This window comes from Chelonoidis abingdonii, chromosome 2, assembly GCF_003597395.2.
Source record: "Chelonoidis abingdonii isolate Lonesome George chromosome 2, CheloAbing_2.0, whole genome shotgun sequence".
Classification (NCBI taxonomy): domain Eukaryota; kingdom Metazoa; phylum Chordata; order Testudines; family Testudinidae; genus Chelonoidis; species Chelonoidis abingdonii.
In genome coordinates this window covers 189963612-189979247 of record NC_133770.1, presented here as the reverse complement: position 1 = coordinate 189979247, position 15636 = coordinate 189963612, and the positions used below count along the sequence as shown (strand labels likewise).

The following is a 15636-nucleotide window of genomic DNA, read 5'->3' as shown; positions in this document are numbered from 1 at the left end:
TTTGATAGCTTTCAGTTCTGCTTCTGCTGTGTATTTCCAAGTTGTCCTTGGTCTATCCTGTCATCTCTTGGCCTGGGGGTTCCAGTCCAACATGTGTCTTGTTAGGCTGTTTGGTTATTTCTTCCATGTGCATCCTACCCACCCACTTTTGTTCCATAATGTCCTGTCCTATCAGTTTGTTTCATCCTCCTCCAGAGCAATTCATTTCAGATATTTTTCTGGCTATCTAATGTTCAGAATTTGTCTAAGGCTTTTGTTTATAAAACCTTGAACTTTAGATAGTAAGGTCTTGATAAGTCTCCAAATTCAGCACCATATAGTAAGACAGATTTTACAATGGTGCTAAATATTCAAAGTTGAGTTTGGAAGGCCAGGTTTCTGCTTCTCCAGATCAGCTTTAAGGTTTCAAAGGCATATCTGCCTTTTGCTATTCTGTGCAAAGAAACATCATGAATATGTAGGAATACTCTTATGCAAACCTTTTATAGACATAAATGTCTTTAAAAGAATAAGTTTCTTGTATGTGAACATTAGTCACACTTAAGAGATCTCAGATGACAGTGAATTGTTCAACACCTTCAGAAATCCACACATGACAACAGTGGCCCAAACCATATAGTTTCTTACTGAGGTGATAGGATTGTGTGTCCAGAAAGGCAGGGCCAGCTCCAGTTTTTTTGCCGCCGCAAGGAGTGAAGCAGAAAAAAAAAAAGAGAAAGCCAATCAGCAGCACTTCGGTGGCAGTTCAGTCATGCCGCTTCATTCTTCTGCGGCAATTCGGCAGCGGGTCCTTCACTCCCTCTCTTCCTCTTCGGTGGCACTTCAGCAGCAGCTCAAAGAGGAGGAGAAGGACTGAGGGACTTGCTGCCGAAGACCCTGATGTGCCGCCCCTTTCCATTGGCCATCCCAAGTACCTGCTTCCTTCGCTGGTGCCTGGAGCCGGCCCTGCAGAGAGGGAGGCACTAAATATACTGTAGTGCCCCCAGTCAGTTCATCCATGCAGCTGCACTAGCATTTTCAAAAAAAATACAGCCACTTATCTGATCTTTCAACTGAAGGACTGGTGTTTATGACCCAAACATCCTATATGAAAGAACTGGAAAAATATTCAGTAAAGGGACAAATTCCACTACATTTCTGTGCACACCCAGACTGGGTCAGCAAAGCAGAGCTTTCTGCAGCACATCCTGAAGCAACTAGATTCCATTTGGACAGGTGGGCTAACAAAAGAAGATAAAACAGACTAACTGGTAAATCCTTCAGTTATTAATTTGTTGTATCATATGTTATCAGAGTCACCACATTTTTAAAAAAAGTTCTCACAGATTTAAATAGAGACATATGTAAAGAGCAAGAGATGGAACTTTTTGATATTTTTACTGGCATTTTGTTGCTGTAACATAAATACAACTACTATTGGAATATAGCCAGAAAAAAATGGAAGGCAAAGTTGTGGGAAAAATTAATGAACCTCCACACTAAAAAGCATATAGCCAGTTTCCTACCTGAAGAATATTCATCAATCCTTGCTGTCCTGTGACAATGCTTCAGCAACCAGGCAAAAGGAAGAGATATGGCCAATTCCCTGTACATTTAAAAGAGAAATATAGGCATGTCAAATTATGCAAAACCACAAAACTAACTTTCAATAGGACACCAATAAACTGATGCAGAAAAATAAAGATTTGCTAAAACTGGTTTATATGTTTCCACTGAAATTATTATTTTGGGATGGCTCTGTGTTGTATAGCTAATTAAGTGTTTTATTCCACAAATTCAGACAGAATTGTGGTGTATTAATTAATGAGATCAGGATGACTTCATTTTGGATAGAAAACTCACGGCAAAACAAATGAAAAATAAATCATAATGATAAATAATAATTAAAGCAGAAACCAGCAATGAATTCACCAGATATGTCTGCTATGAAATGGAATAAAAATAAAAGCCATTTAAGTTTAAAGATCTGTCTCCTATGCTGCGTCCAGAGAGATGCTTGTTCTTGTTCATTTACACTGAAAGCAGAAAAAGCAGCTTTACGGTTCTCATAGGAAAAGGAAGAATGGTTTGCAAACGGTTATATTTTACAGAGAGAATGACTTGTTTATTCTAAATGTGAAACATATGGTTTTTCTCAAAGCTTTGTTCTATTTTTAATTTCAGTTGGAAAGCTCTATCTTCCTAAACTGTCTTCGTATAAAAAATATTTTTTAATTTTGGACACAACGTTCTCCAGATTTATATTCTGGCTATATTATCATCACACAAATAAGACAAGCTTCTGCAACTCAGAAAAGTGACAACACAGCAGAAAAAAAGTTATTTTTCTAATCAAGTATTAAATTGGTAAAACTACTCAGATTCTACTGTGTTAATGTTAGATACATTTCCTTGATTACTAGAGAGAATAAGCATACGGTAAGCTATTAAATTAACCTTGCAGATTCAATGCAATCTTCTTCCATATTTGCTAGCATGTCTCCTTAAACCTGGTGGGCAAATCATGCTTCCTAGGGCACTGAAAAGGTACTACTAAATAATATACTTGGGAGACTGATTTTATGAACACCACTACACATTTTATTTTAAATAAAACCCATATCACACATTTCCCCCCCTTATGTATATCACAGAACTATCCTGGACTAAGGTGAGAGACAATTTCTCACAGGAGGTCCTATCCAATTTCCTAGCAATCTGTAACACATGGAGGAGTGTTCTGTCACTGTGATACAGCTACCTCAGTTGTCAGTCTCACCCTAAATAGAGAAAGCAAAGCATCATTCCCTGTACAATCTAAGGGATTAGCTGCATTGCTCTCAATTTTATTTCTGTATTAGTAAGAAATGAAGCATATGAAATCCACTCACAAATATCTGGCTCTCTTTTATAAAGTTTACAATAACACCTCTGATACCAGCACACTTAAGAATATTTTCATTTAAGGTTGAGGTTTTAACTCCCTCTGACCAAAGCAAGAATGTTTAGAGTTCTAACTATTCTTAACAGGCATCATGGGCAGGGGGCACAATACACCAGGGAAGGCTTAGCCTTCCCCTGGCACTGCTGCTAACCCGCCGCGGGACACCTGGGTTGTGGTGGCCCCACCCCTTCTGAGACCCCCACCTCCTCCTCCACTCCACCTCCTCCCTCCCCGAAGGTCCCTACTGCTCACCACGACCCTCCTCCTTGGGACAGGGAGAGCAAGCGGCCGGTGGAGTGAGGAGGCTTGGCCAGGCACTCTGGGGCTGACAGCTTGGTGGGGAGGGGGGCCTTCAGGGGTGGAAGAAGCTGGCACTCGGGACGCTAGCAGCTCAGGCCTGGCAGGGGCAGCCTTCAGGGCCAGGAGGGGCTGGCAACTTGAGGGACCAGCCTGGCGCTTGGTGGGCCGGCGGCTTGTCCAGGCACTGGCAGCCAGCAGCTTGTTATCTTGCTACAGTTTCAAGCTCAACAGCATGAAAAATCACCTCTGGTGCTTGTTCCAAATTTGGAGACTCCAAGAACACATGAAGTCCAAGGATAGTGACCACAGACATAATCCCAAGTACAAACTCTTTTTCTGTACTACATTTTAAGCAAAAAGCTGATTTTAAAAAAAATCTATTTTTATCCACACTGTGATCCTGAGCCTCAGTCCTGTCCTTGGCCAAAGCAGATTCTGACGGAAGCAGACCATTCTAGGAAACATATTTTAAATGTATTCAACTTTGACAGTTGTTGTCACTTTGCTACTTAATTTCCCAAAATTTTAGTGCAAGTCAGGCTAAATTGGCTGGTTTGCGTTTCAGTTATCTAATTATATAGGAAAAATCAAGTACAGTTAATTTTTTTGGGAATAGTTACCCATTTTCCATTTCAAGAGGACCTGGGGTTCTCTTAAATGTAACTGGAGATTGTTTTACATGTCCTCACATCAGCTTCCCAAAGCTCAGCACAATGCAGCACTGACTCTTAAGTTAGCGCTTCAAAAATTCTGTAACTTACTGAAAATAACATGGTCTTTGATCAAAGAAATATGAAAGATCAGACAGAGGTAAATTACAGTTGCATTTGGGAAGGTCTGATTGTTATATTCTCTGAGGGTTTTTTAAATTTTTCTTTTTTTCCTGGAATACTGCACATGAAAACAGATTTGATTTTAAAGAAAATAATTTGTAAGCTTTCTGCTAAAGGCAGGGGTACATGCTTCACCGTAGCAATTCTTTTGTCGTAGAACTTCTGCTCTGATAGTGGATGTCACAGCAGAAATAAAACCCAACTTGATTTCTATTATGTAGAAAACAGGATCAAATCAGTGCAGGAAATCAAATGCCTTTAATTTCTGTCAGGCTTTCAGACTTGGGTCATTCTGCCAGTTATTAAATGAACTTTGGTATAACACATTCATAAATAAGAACGTTATAAATAGCCGATACCCATTATACTAGCAGAAATCAGCGACACTCGAGAATGTGGTAGTTTAAGGTGCATAATATCTTATTACTTTAAAAAAAAATAAAATAAAAAAAGACCCCACAATATGTCTCTAAAGAATATAGGGCTTGAGTCTTATTTGCATCAAACTCGCTTTATGCTGCTCTGGCAATTTAAAGGCCTTTAATGTAATGAGAATAAAAATTCCACATCAGCTTACGGTTATATACAATATATTGTCGCATTTCTAAAATTTTAGAAAAAGCATTCCTCGAACAAATGTATTCATGTTTCTGATGAACATCTAAGCTAGGCCTTTTAAATTGCAAAAATAAATTAATCATTTATTACTAAAATGCATCCTACAAAATACTACATTTTAAACAATAGTTAAACTCTTGCATGTAATCTTAGGCCCATATTCAAGTTTATCATGATTTTAGCATCAAATATACTTACAATTAATTACCTACAGTCTATTAACCTACTTATGGTCTTACAATTCAAGCCATTTACTTTACATTAAACACATTTAAAGTGCATTTAATCTTAATGATAACAGACTATAAAAACAGATTTTTCTAATCAAAATATTTATTTCCGTATTCTGTACTGATACCTAAGCCTTATTTTTGTGAGTGGCAGGTCAAAAGGACACATGCATCTGTTTAAAAAAATAGTATTTGACATCTTATTTATTTTCACTTGTTTGAAGTACTTGTTTGGAAGCTTGCAAATAATATTTTTTTCCCTATCTGTTTTCTGTTTGTAGTTGTTTTCCATTTGTAGCTGTATCAAGGTGGAGGACTTCTTTTAAAAATGTGAAGGTCATTCTCAATGAGATTAATAACTCCTGCAATTTGTCATGTAGGTGGTAAGACTTGGTTGCATCTGACATTTTGTGGAATTCAGGCACATCAGGAATTGCAGCCCATGGTATTGGGGCTGAAGGTCAAATTTTTGCCAGTTTTCTTTTTAAAGAATATTGGCAGGATAAAATATGTAAAAGATTTTTAGAATTTAAATAGAAGAAAGGATATAGAAGGAAATACCTACATTTTAAGTAGCCCATATCCAAGACAAATTTGTCATAATACTAGTTGTTACAGTCATGCTGGGACAGATTATGCTCCATGTCCATATACAACTTCTTAATTTGCGAGATGCTGGCTAGGCTTGTTTCAGGATTGATCTCAACATAGCTTCAGTTGAGTCAGTTTCTACTGTGTTGCTGCCATTGCGGATGAAAGTCACTAGTCTATTAACACATGACCATTTGCCCTTCCTCCTAAATGCAATCCCACAGTGAATCAGGCTGTTTAAACTCATGCGTCGTAAACTCAGCCTGACCAAAACCCACCTACCTGCACAAATAGCCCAGCATAGGTATATGGGCCTTAACTGTGAGGTATTTTCAAAGTCATCAGCTGCTTTTGGCCATGGATCTGCTATTTATACCATTCCTGATATGTTCTATATAAAGTCTTATCAAAAAATATGAACACAGCCAGCAGTGTGAGTGCCACTGAAAACTGGCTCGCATGCCGCCTTTGGCACGTGTGCCATAGGTTGTCTACCCTTGCTCTAGTGGATAGATATTGTGAAAGTGATTGCCTTCATGAGAGCGAGAGGAAGTAGTAGAGATGACTATTGTGACCTTTCAGAATTGGGAACACAGTGTCAGGAATCTGAAGAATTGGGTGAGGGACTTCCTTGAGTTTCAGGTCCCTTTTAGCCAAGCCACAAATGGCTGTAGCCTTGGCTCCAGAGAAAATTTAGTAATTTTCACATTTGATCGGTTCTGCACAAAAATTTTTTTTGTTAGATTTGTGCAGATAAAATCTGTCGTAAAGTACTTTGTTCCAAAGGATGCCACTCTGTCAACTCTAATGAAGTCCATTTAATTTTTCTTCTTTTAAAACTATCTATTTTTTAACATGCAAAGTGCCCATCTCTAGGTAATAGCTATGGAGAAAAGGGATAATTTTACTAGTTTGTTTTATAATAGTCTCTGAAGACTTAGTACCTGTGTTGGTTTATTGTTGGGTCCCTCTTTTGGGTATTTGTTCACTCAGAGGGAATTAGTTTTGTTGGAAAAACTTTATGTAAATTTATTTTGCACAAGAGAAATATTGAAGCAGATACTACACCACTTGTCTTTTTCTGGTGATAATGGAGATGCATGTAAAAATGCCCATCTAATGTGTACAATACTACTTTTATCTCAGATTTTAAAAAAGATATTTATAAGACAGCCCTTACAAGCAATTTAGTTGTAGGGGTGAATAAAAATATCTGTGTAGCTACAGAACCCCTGTCCCTGTGCACCCTGTCCATTGCAACAAAGGAGGTATGTAACCGCTGGCCTTCTCTATGAAAACCTCCCCCTATTCGTACAGCAGAATAGCAAAAAGGGAACCCACAGAGACTGAACAGGATTTCCCCCCATTGCATATGGATTTCTTTGTGTGAGGGAGTGATATTAACCAGCTGAATTCCAGTCCAGTGCTCTATCCACTATGCCTCTCCAGTCAGGTTTAGCTGTGACACTGACCAGAATCTCTCAAAGTTGAGTCTTTCTTTGGGAACACAGTGCTGACAGCAACTATGCAGAAATAATTATCCTCATTTAGGGCAACATGTCCTTTATAGGTATGTGGAGAGAGAGAGAGTGAGTTGGCAACAGAAGTAACCATCCCAGTCAAATGACCTCCCCCGTATTCTGGTTGAGCTAAAAGGGTTCAATAAATGAATACTGAAATGGCAGAGAGAGAATGCTTATCATTGTTCTGATTGTTATCCTTCTAAAATGAAAATACATTTAATTCAATGTTAGATCTAAATGGGATTAGTTTAATTGCTATTTGTGGCATCATTTTGACACTAAAGATCATGGATTACCCAAATCCATCTATTTTGAGACTGGTATGGATTCTACAGTTTTAGTAGTACCCTATTCATGCTGGTACAGTTAAAGATTTGTCAGAGTTTCCATTAGGAAACTTCCCCCCTCCTCCCCAAGTGAGCTCTAATTTAGCTGTACTGTGCTCTAATGCAAAACTTAAAATTGTGTTTATAATTCAGTAGTGAATCTCATTCTTTTTCCTTAAAATGCAAGCATTTTAAAAGTTGTTAGAAGGGCAGGAACTAGAAGTTTCATGACTTCAGAAGTTCTCTGTGCTCAAATCCCCCTTTTAACACACTCCCTTCAATTTTTGCATTTAATTAGGATCTGTCCTTTTGATACTTAAGTTAGAGAAACAATGAATTGAAAAGACATTAAGGTCTGAAAAGTGGCAGTGATGCTCAATGATGAGAGAAATAGAACTACACATTTGAATATAATCTAAAAATAAGTCGGTGTACATTTTTGTGGGTGTGCATTTTTATATTACTAATCAGACTGATGGGTCAAAGAAATACTTTATTGAAAAGCCCCTGAATACACACAAACATAATCTAGTTAATAATGCAAGCTTTAAAAGTCTGTGCATACTTTGCCAAAAGACATTAATTTGAATCAAGTAAATATTTATCTAAGGAGTTTAAGAGGTTAGTTATGTTGGAGCACTCTTTGAGGATTTTTCTTTTTTAAATAAAAATGAAAAATACCTATGGAAATTAATCTATACAAATTCAAAAATAGTTTTTGAAGTCTTTGACTTAAGTCCATAAAAACTAGAAGAGCCACAGTTTAGACTGAGTATCGTTAGTGACTCATGCTTTAACTTGCTCTTATAAATTCTTCATGTGATTCAGGCTATTGAGTGATCTTTCATACATACAGTGTGTGATTCACCACTGCTGTGTTTCAGATTTACCATTTTTAAATGTACCTTTTCAGTGTACCCTTTTTAAAAACAAATTGTGCAAAACTTAAGTATGGCACTTCAGTAGTCCTGATTCTCTGCTCCCTTATACCTTGTGTAGTTATTTACATGTGAAAAGTGAGTATAAAATGCTATCACAGGTTTAAATGAATGGGGAATTCTGATTTAATAGTGACTTGCTGCTAGTGACTTTGTACTAACTTTGCAAATGCGTAAATGACTATGCAAGGTACAGGGCAGGAGAGAACTGGATTGCATTAAGCAGAAAACCCCAAAGTAATTCCAAACTTAACTTCTGTCTTTAATAGGCTTACATTAGGGATGAATTTGGCCCAGAGCTTGAGTCCAGATTTTCAACTTTAGCTCTGAAATCTTTGCTTTGTGGGTTTGACAGATGTGTAATAAAGATATTATTTTAAATGAGCTTAATAGGCCATGGAAAGCTTTCTTCATATACAGCTTTGCCATTTTCTTTTCTTTTGATGAGGGCTTGGTTGTATGTTTCAGTTTCAAGCCATTCTACATATAAACTGGTGCAATTTAGGTGCTTTTGTAGCTCTAGCTCAGATCATTCACTTCTAGCAAAACCTCATGCAAATAAGGTCCCAAGAGAAATATATTAGATGATTTCAAGTTGTTCCTTTTGTTATTTCATAAACTGAGCCCAGCAACTAGATCTTGGCTTTATTTGCAATGTTTGCTTAGCAGGGGTCCAGAAATGAACTAAGAAAGTCAATGACTGATTTTGTCCATTCTCTCCATGAAAGGTGGTCTCTTCACCTCACAGGTGAGGTTGCTCTTGAGGCATACAGGAAAAATATAAACTTTACAGAGGTTGGCTTCTATTTTGTAAAATGAATTATTTGAACCTGAGTCTGGAGATCTTGCTGTGTTATATTAGTAGGTCATATAGCATAGCTTTGAATCCAGGCATAAGAAGGTTAAAAAAAAAAAAGTCATTTGCAGGCAATGTCCTTCATGTTATTATTACAAGCACAAGTATATACCAGAAAATTTCTTATGGTTTAAATAATTTCATAAAGACCATTTCTTCACTTTGAAAATACAGTTGGACTGAACAGGGACAATTCACAGCAGCTGGGTAAGACTATGTTTCCTGCATGATGCCATCTCGTGCTCCTCAAACTAAGCTTTCAAGTCATTTTTTTTAAATTTTCTAGCACACATGGTGATGAAGTTAATCCTTGTGATGAGACTATGAGAACTAAATGATTCTCTCCTGCACCAGAACTCTGCTTAGGGCAGGGAAGATTGGGGGTAGAGGGGGGAGAAGGGACATGAGAGTGCAGGCTATGGTGGAGCTGGGTCTGAGAACAAGGGATCCATAGTTTTGCTTAGGGCTTATAGACTTTAAGACCAGACGGGACCATCGTGATCATCTAGTCTGACCTGCACATTGCAGGCCACAGAACCTTACCCATCCACTCCTGTGATAGACCCATAACATCTGACTGAGTTATTGAAGTCCTCAAATCATAATTTAAAGAGTTCAAGTTACAGAGAATCAACCATTTACTCTAGTGTAAACCTGCAAGTGACCCATGCCTCACGATGCAGAAGGTGAAACAATCCCAAGGTCTCTGCTAATCTGACCCAGGGGAAAATTCCCTCCTGACCCTAATATGGTGGTCAATCAGACCCTGAGCATATTGGTTAAACTCACTAGCCAGACACCTGGGAAAGAACTCAGAGCCCTCCCCATCTAGTGAGCCCATCAATGGGAATGTTTGCTATTAGTAGCTGCAGATGGGCCACATGCCATTGTAGGCAGTCTCTTCCATAAACTTATCAAGCTCAGTCTTGAAGCCAGTTAGGTTTTTTGCCCCCCCACTGGTCCCTTGGAAGGCTGTTGCAGAGCTACACTCCTCTGACTGTGAGAAACCTTTGTCTAATTTCAGTACCAGAGGCTCACGGGGAAGTGTACAGAATGGAGTCATTTGGAGAGATCTATTCATCTTGCCCTCCCAGCTTCTGGCAGTCATAGATTTAGGATCACCCCGAAGAGTGGAGTTACTCCCTAGCCATCTTGGATTATATCCAGTGATAGTCCTGTCCTCCAAGAAAATATCTAGTTTTTTTCAAACCCAGTTATACTTTTGGCAATCACAACATCCTATGGCAATGAGTTCCATAGAATAATTGTGGGAAACCTGCTCTAAACCTCTGCCTATTATTTTCATTGGGTGACCCCTCGGTTTTGTGTTGTGTGGAAGAGTAAACAAACAACACTTCTCTATTCACTTGCTCTACACCATTCAAGAATTTATAGACTTCCATCATATTCCCCCTTAATAGTCTCTTTTCTAAACTGAACAGCCCTAATCCTTTTAGCCTCTTCTCGTATAGAAGCCAATCCATACACGTGATCATATATTTGTTGTCCTCCACTGACCTTGTTCCAGTTCCACTATATTTTTGTTGAGATGGAGCTACCAGACTTAGACACAGTATTCAAGGTGTGGGTGCACCATGCATTTATATAGTGGCATTATTATATTTGCTATTCCTTTCTGAATAGTTTTTAATATGAAGACCTATGTTCCTAAAGTTGTCTGTAGAAGTGCAGTACCAAATGAAAATGATGATTAACTTTAAGAAATGTGTCTTAACTTTATGTAATAAAATGACTAACAGACGATGTACACCAAAATCACAAGCTCTACAGACACAGACCATCCTAGGCAAGATGCATGAGTGACTAATTCTGAGAACTGGAAGGAGCTGATTAGGTAATTCCTTAAATTGTACAAAAAAAAAAAAACTACAGCTTTAAGCCCTAACCCACACTTTTGTCACAAACTGCAGCTGGAGAGTTTTACTAATAGGAATCTGCAGAACATATGGACTGGAATGTGTCCCAGCATCAAGCACCTCAAATATGTACATTAAATCACTCAGCTTTGATACACTGTTTACAGTTTGACTTATGAATGCATCATTGTATTTTACATTTCCAAAGTGAATGTGTACAAAAACCCTGGAATCTTTATTGAGGCCAATTGATACAAACATCAAAGACACCTAGACCAAAGAAAAATCCGTGACCATATTAGCTTGCAGCTCAAACACAAGAAGGATAGCATCTGTAAGTTCCATTTTATATAAAACAGCTTCAGCAAATTCTTTCCCTCTCACTCCCTATTGTATTTCCTGACTGCATCATCATGTAAGGAAGTCTGTGAGCCTTTGAAGCCTTCACCCAAAACAAACAAGAGCCTTTGTAACTCAGTCTTCTGTTTTCTGACCACCCACAGAGACTCTTAACAGGATACCTTCTTTTAAAGGCCACCGTAGGATGCTACTGGGGAAAATAAAGATGACAAAGTCCAAATGTAACCATTATATAATATTTGTCTAGTGAAATACAACATTGCCATAATCTAAACAGTATGCTAAGATTTTAATTACTTTTTGAAGGGTCTGGTAATGTTCATTGATTGAACAGGATAAGAACAAGATTTATTGCAGGGCCATGTAGAAGATCCTTTTTCAGAAACAGGCAGAAATTTTGTTAGTGTCACTTTTCAGAACAGCAGCAGGCATTACCCCGTTTTTTGATGCCACTTCCAGAAACAGTACTTCCTAAAAAGAGATAGTGACTACTGGCTGATGTAGCAGCTTTCCAGCCAGCAACTTCCGGGAATTACATAATCAAAGCAACCCAAACAGCATGGTATATACAGGGAGAGATAGGTTTATGCCCAAGGTATACTGACTGAATGGACTAAGCATTAGGGTGCAAAATACTGAGGCTATACTAACGCGGTAAATAGACCTACACTACGCAACTCCAGCTATGTGAATAACGTAGCTGGAGTTGATGTACCTTAGGTTGAGTTACCACGGGGTCTACACTGTGGGGGGCTGATGGGGGACAATCTCCCATTAACTTACTCTTCTCATCGGGGGTAGAGTACAGGGGTTGACCGGAGAGCAATCTGCAGTCGATTTGGAGGGTCTTTACTAGACTCGCTAAATTGACTGCCGATGGATTGATCTCACAGCTTCGATCCCAGCTGTAGTGTAGACCTGTCCCTCAAATTCCTGGAACCACAGATTCAAATCTTGGTATGATCAATTCAACTGGTCATTCTTGTGAGGCCATGTGTGAAACTTTGTCTGTAACAATGTTAGAGATCCCTAAAGTACTTTACTTATCAGGTGTTTGCTTCTTCATCCTTCGCCAAAATATCCTCCCCTTCAACTATACACATTTTCAATCCTGGCAGTGACAATATTTCAGTGGTACTATCTGGTTTGCAAAGTACTTCGGGATCCTTCAGGATGAAAGGTCTCAAAGATATATTTTGTTTTGTATTGATACTTAGAAGGCTGTTTAATTCCATTTTATTGACAAATAAGTATTTTAATAATGCAGCTTGAAGCCTGTAAGAAATTCAAAAAAGTTCAGACTTAGTTGCCCCTACTTATAGATTATAAGATGTTTTATTGTAATAATTTTAGGGAGCATTTAAGAGAAAATTTTAAAAATAAATAAATTCAAAGACACACTAACATGATAAAAATGTCAATTTAAAAACATTCTAATAGGTTATTAAATATACAATTTTTAAGTTAATTTGGCATTCTTGAAAATAAGAATTAGAGTGCTGTTTGCAGAGCAGACATGGTGCTGCTGAGATAATGGTCAGACTAGGGCATGGAATCCCTACAAACCAGAGATAGGTATAAGTGGAGGTTGTGCACTGACCTGCACTCAAATCCACAATCTTAATTCAACTATCCACCATCTCATAGCTGATGGCAACTTTTACTTTATTTATGTAAAGTGCCAAAAGGTGTCTGGCACTATACATAAAATAAAAACTTCAATAAATAATCATACAGGGTCAAATGGTCCAACTGTAGCCTGCAATCCGTGACACAAATATAAACAAAAACAGGAAGCTAAACCATCATTGATAAAAAGACCCAAATAAGGAGGACTTAAAAGTTTCAAGATAGCAAAAGATGGATGACCTTAGGTGAGGAGCACCATAGCTTCAGACCTTCTTAGAAGCCTCTCCTCTTCAGACCCTCATCTGGATCCAGATTAAATCTCGGGATAATGAGAAATTCTGCTCATGGGACACATGCAAAAATTCCTTTAAGGCTCCCAGGTCTTAGATTATTAAAGGATTTTATATACTACAGGCATGTGCTTTGTTTGTCCTCTACGTATCACAAGAATAGCAACCTACTGAGAACGGCCACTTGCCAGCACTACATCTTGCAATAAATTCACACACAAATTTAAAAGCAGCAGGTGTCTGTCGCTGTGAGGAGCCTGAGCAGATCCATGTCTAGCGTCTAGAAGATATAATGGCAGAATGCAGCCAAAAAGGAGGAATTGAACTGTGTGTAAACCCACTTAGCAAGCAAGAACAAAAATATGCTCCAGGACCACTGTTACTTAAGAACAGAAGTGACGAAAAATTGATTGTTGCACTGTGATTACTGAAATGAAATAGGCTGAATATATAAAATTGCAAATAAGGGGTGTGTACCACAGCATCTTGACTCTAGCAGTCAATACCATCACAATCCACACTTGAAACCCCACTGATAGTTAACAGAACATTTGCCAAGAAGGGCTAGCACACAATAGTGTGGTGTTAACCGGCCTCTAATAAAACATGAGAGATCATGTCCTCGAGGCTCAGTTGAGGTTTCAATATATATTGTCTATGTGAGCAAACCTCTGCAGGGTACATTTAAACTTCTGGCGAAATTCAAGATACACAGTTAAGGATTTTTGCATCCTGAATTAACACTTCGCTCAGCAGGCAGCTCCACATCAGTTATCCATAGGAATGAATAATAAAGCCTCCCACCCCCACCCCCATACACTAGGTTTATTCAGAAAATATTTTAAAATATTTTCTAAATATGCAAAATTGCTGCAGGCATGCTAATTATTGCAAACAAATTGTAAGCATAATCATACCTTTACATATTTAAAGTGTCATGCATTTTAGCCTCATTTGTGGGAAAGGGAATTAATACATTTTTATAAACACAAAACATTGTTGCACACAACATTTGTTATTTGCATTTTTTTCCTCCAGTAACACCTAATGTGATGTGCATCCTCAAAACATCAGGTGAATGCTACCATTTTTTCCCCCTCTGTTGCTGTTCTTACCACCTTGAGAATGGCTCTTACTAAAACCAATGTTAGACACACAATTTCCCACCCTCTGACTCCTTTCCACTCGGAATTATTCCTAAAGGAAATATCTTGAATAAATATATTTTAACCATGAAGGAAAGTGCCAACATTTATAAATGATACCAATCTTAGGGACAGAATTTCTCCTTGTTATAAACACAAACTGTTGAAATGCACAGTAGTGGGGAAACTTAAGGCCGAAAAAGGTCCATTTTTCACAGCTGAACCTCAGATTTGCTTGCCTGTGACTAGAAGTTCTAATCTCAGCCCTTCTGCATCTCTCTTCCTCAGTGTGGGCAGCTAAGAGAAAATAGACATTTTTACCCAATTATATATATTCCTTTAAATAATAAGTCAACTGAATGTTACACCTTATAAAGTCTCAAATTACTGAAAATATTTTATGGTGTGGTTTGAGACTGAATTTTGTTTCTCCTGTTATTGACGCATTCAGTTACTAGCTCCTGTCTACCCAGGTGGAAAAATTATATTATGCACATCACAAAAGGGGGACAACGACTCCAATAAGGTTTTGACAACTCAAAGGGATTCCTCTATTTATAAATTAGTGTAACAAAAATAATTTTCAAATGAACGTTTTTCTGTTTGTCAGCACATACACTTGGAATTAATGTAGTCCAGGGGGGGAAAACACAAAAACAAAAACCCACACCAAACCCCCATTTACAAAGCCATTCTGGTAATGGCAGAACACAGTATTTTCTGTTGTACAGAAGATCAGAGAGACTTTCAGGATAAGGCATTTTCTCAACAAAAGGAATTGGTGTAAGCTCAACCTATTGAAAAGAATCACTGATAATCTTAATATATTCCTTTCAGTGAAACCAGTTCTGTGTGCTCCATAGAAGGCACATCAGCATCTTAAATAAGCACCCAGGTTACATACCCTTCCAGCTGCATGTAAGCAGATGACAGTGAAAACACTTAGACAGAACCTGAAGGCTGAAGCCAGATGCTATCCTAGAAAATATCTTTGTTTCATAAAACATCCTTGTAAATCAGAATAAAAATAAGCAGCTTCACAATTTGAAAGAGTCTTCATTCTTCTCAGCTAACAGAAGCGAGTTAACCTTTCACATTCCAGGCAATTTGGGTGATAGCAGTCATGCAATGATAGATTTCATGATTCTAAGGAAAGGAAGGAGAGAGAGCAGCAGAATAGGATAATGAACTTCTAAA

At 38.1% G+C, this 15636-nt stretch overlaps 1 long non-coding RNA gene across 3 annotated transcripts in view; it reads right to left on the bottom strand.

Moving 5' to 3' along the window:
• Positions 1–15636, bottom strand: part of LOC116822837 (uncharacterized) — a 355840-nt gene that overhangs the window by 247766 nt on the left and 92438 nt on the right. For all 3 annotated transcript variants that reach the window (XR_012655327.1, XR_012655326.1, XR_012655325.1), the window contains exon 3: positions 1506–1585. This is a non-coding gene — a long non-coding RNA (uncharacterized LOC116822837). The remainder of the gene's footprint in view (positions 1–1505; positions 1586–15636) is intronic.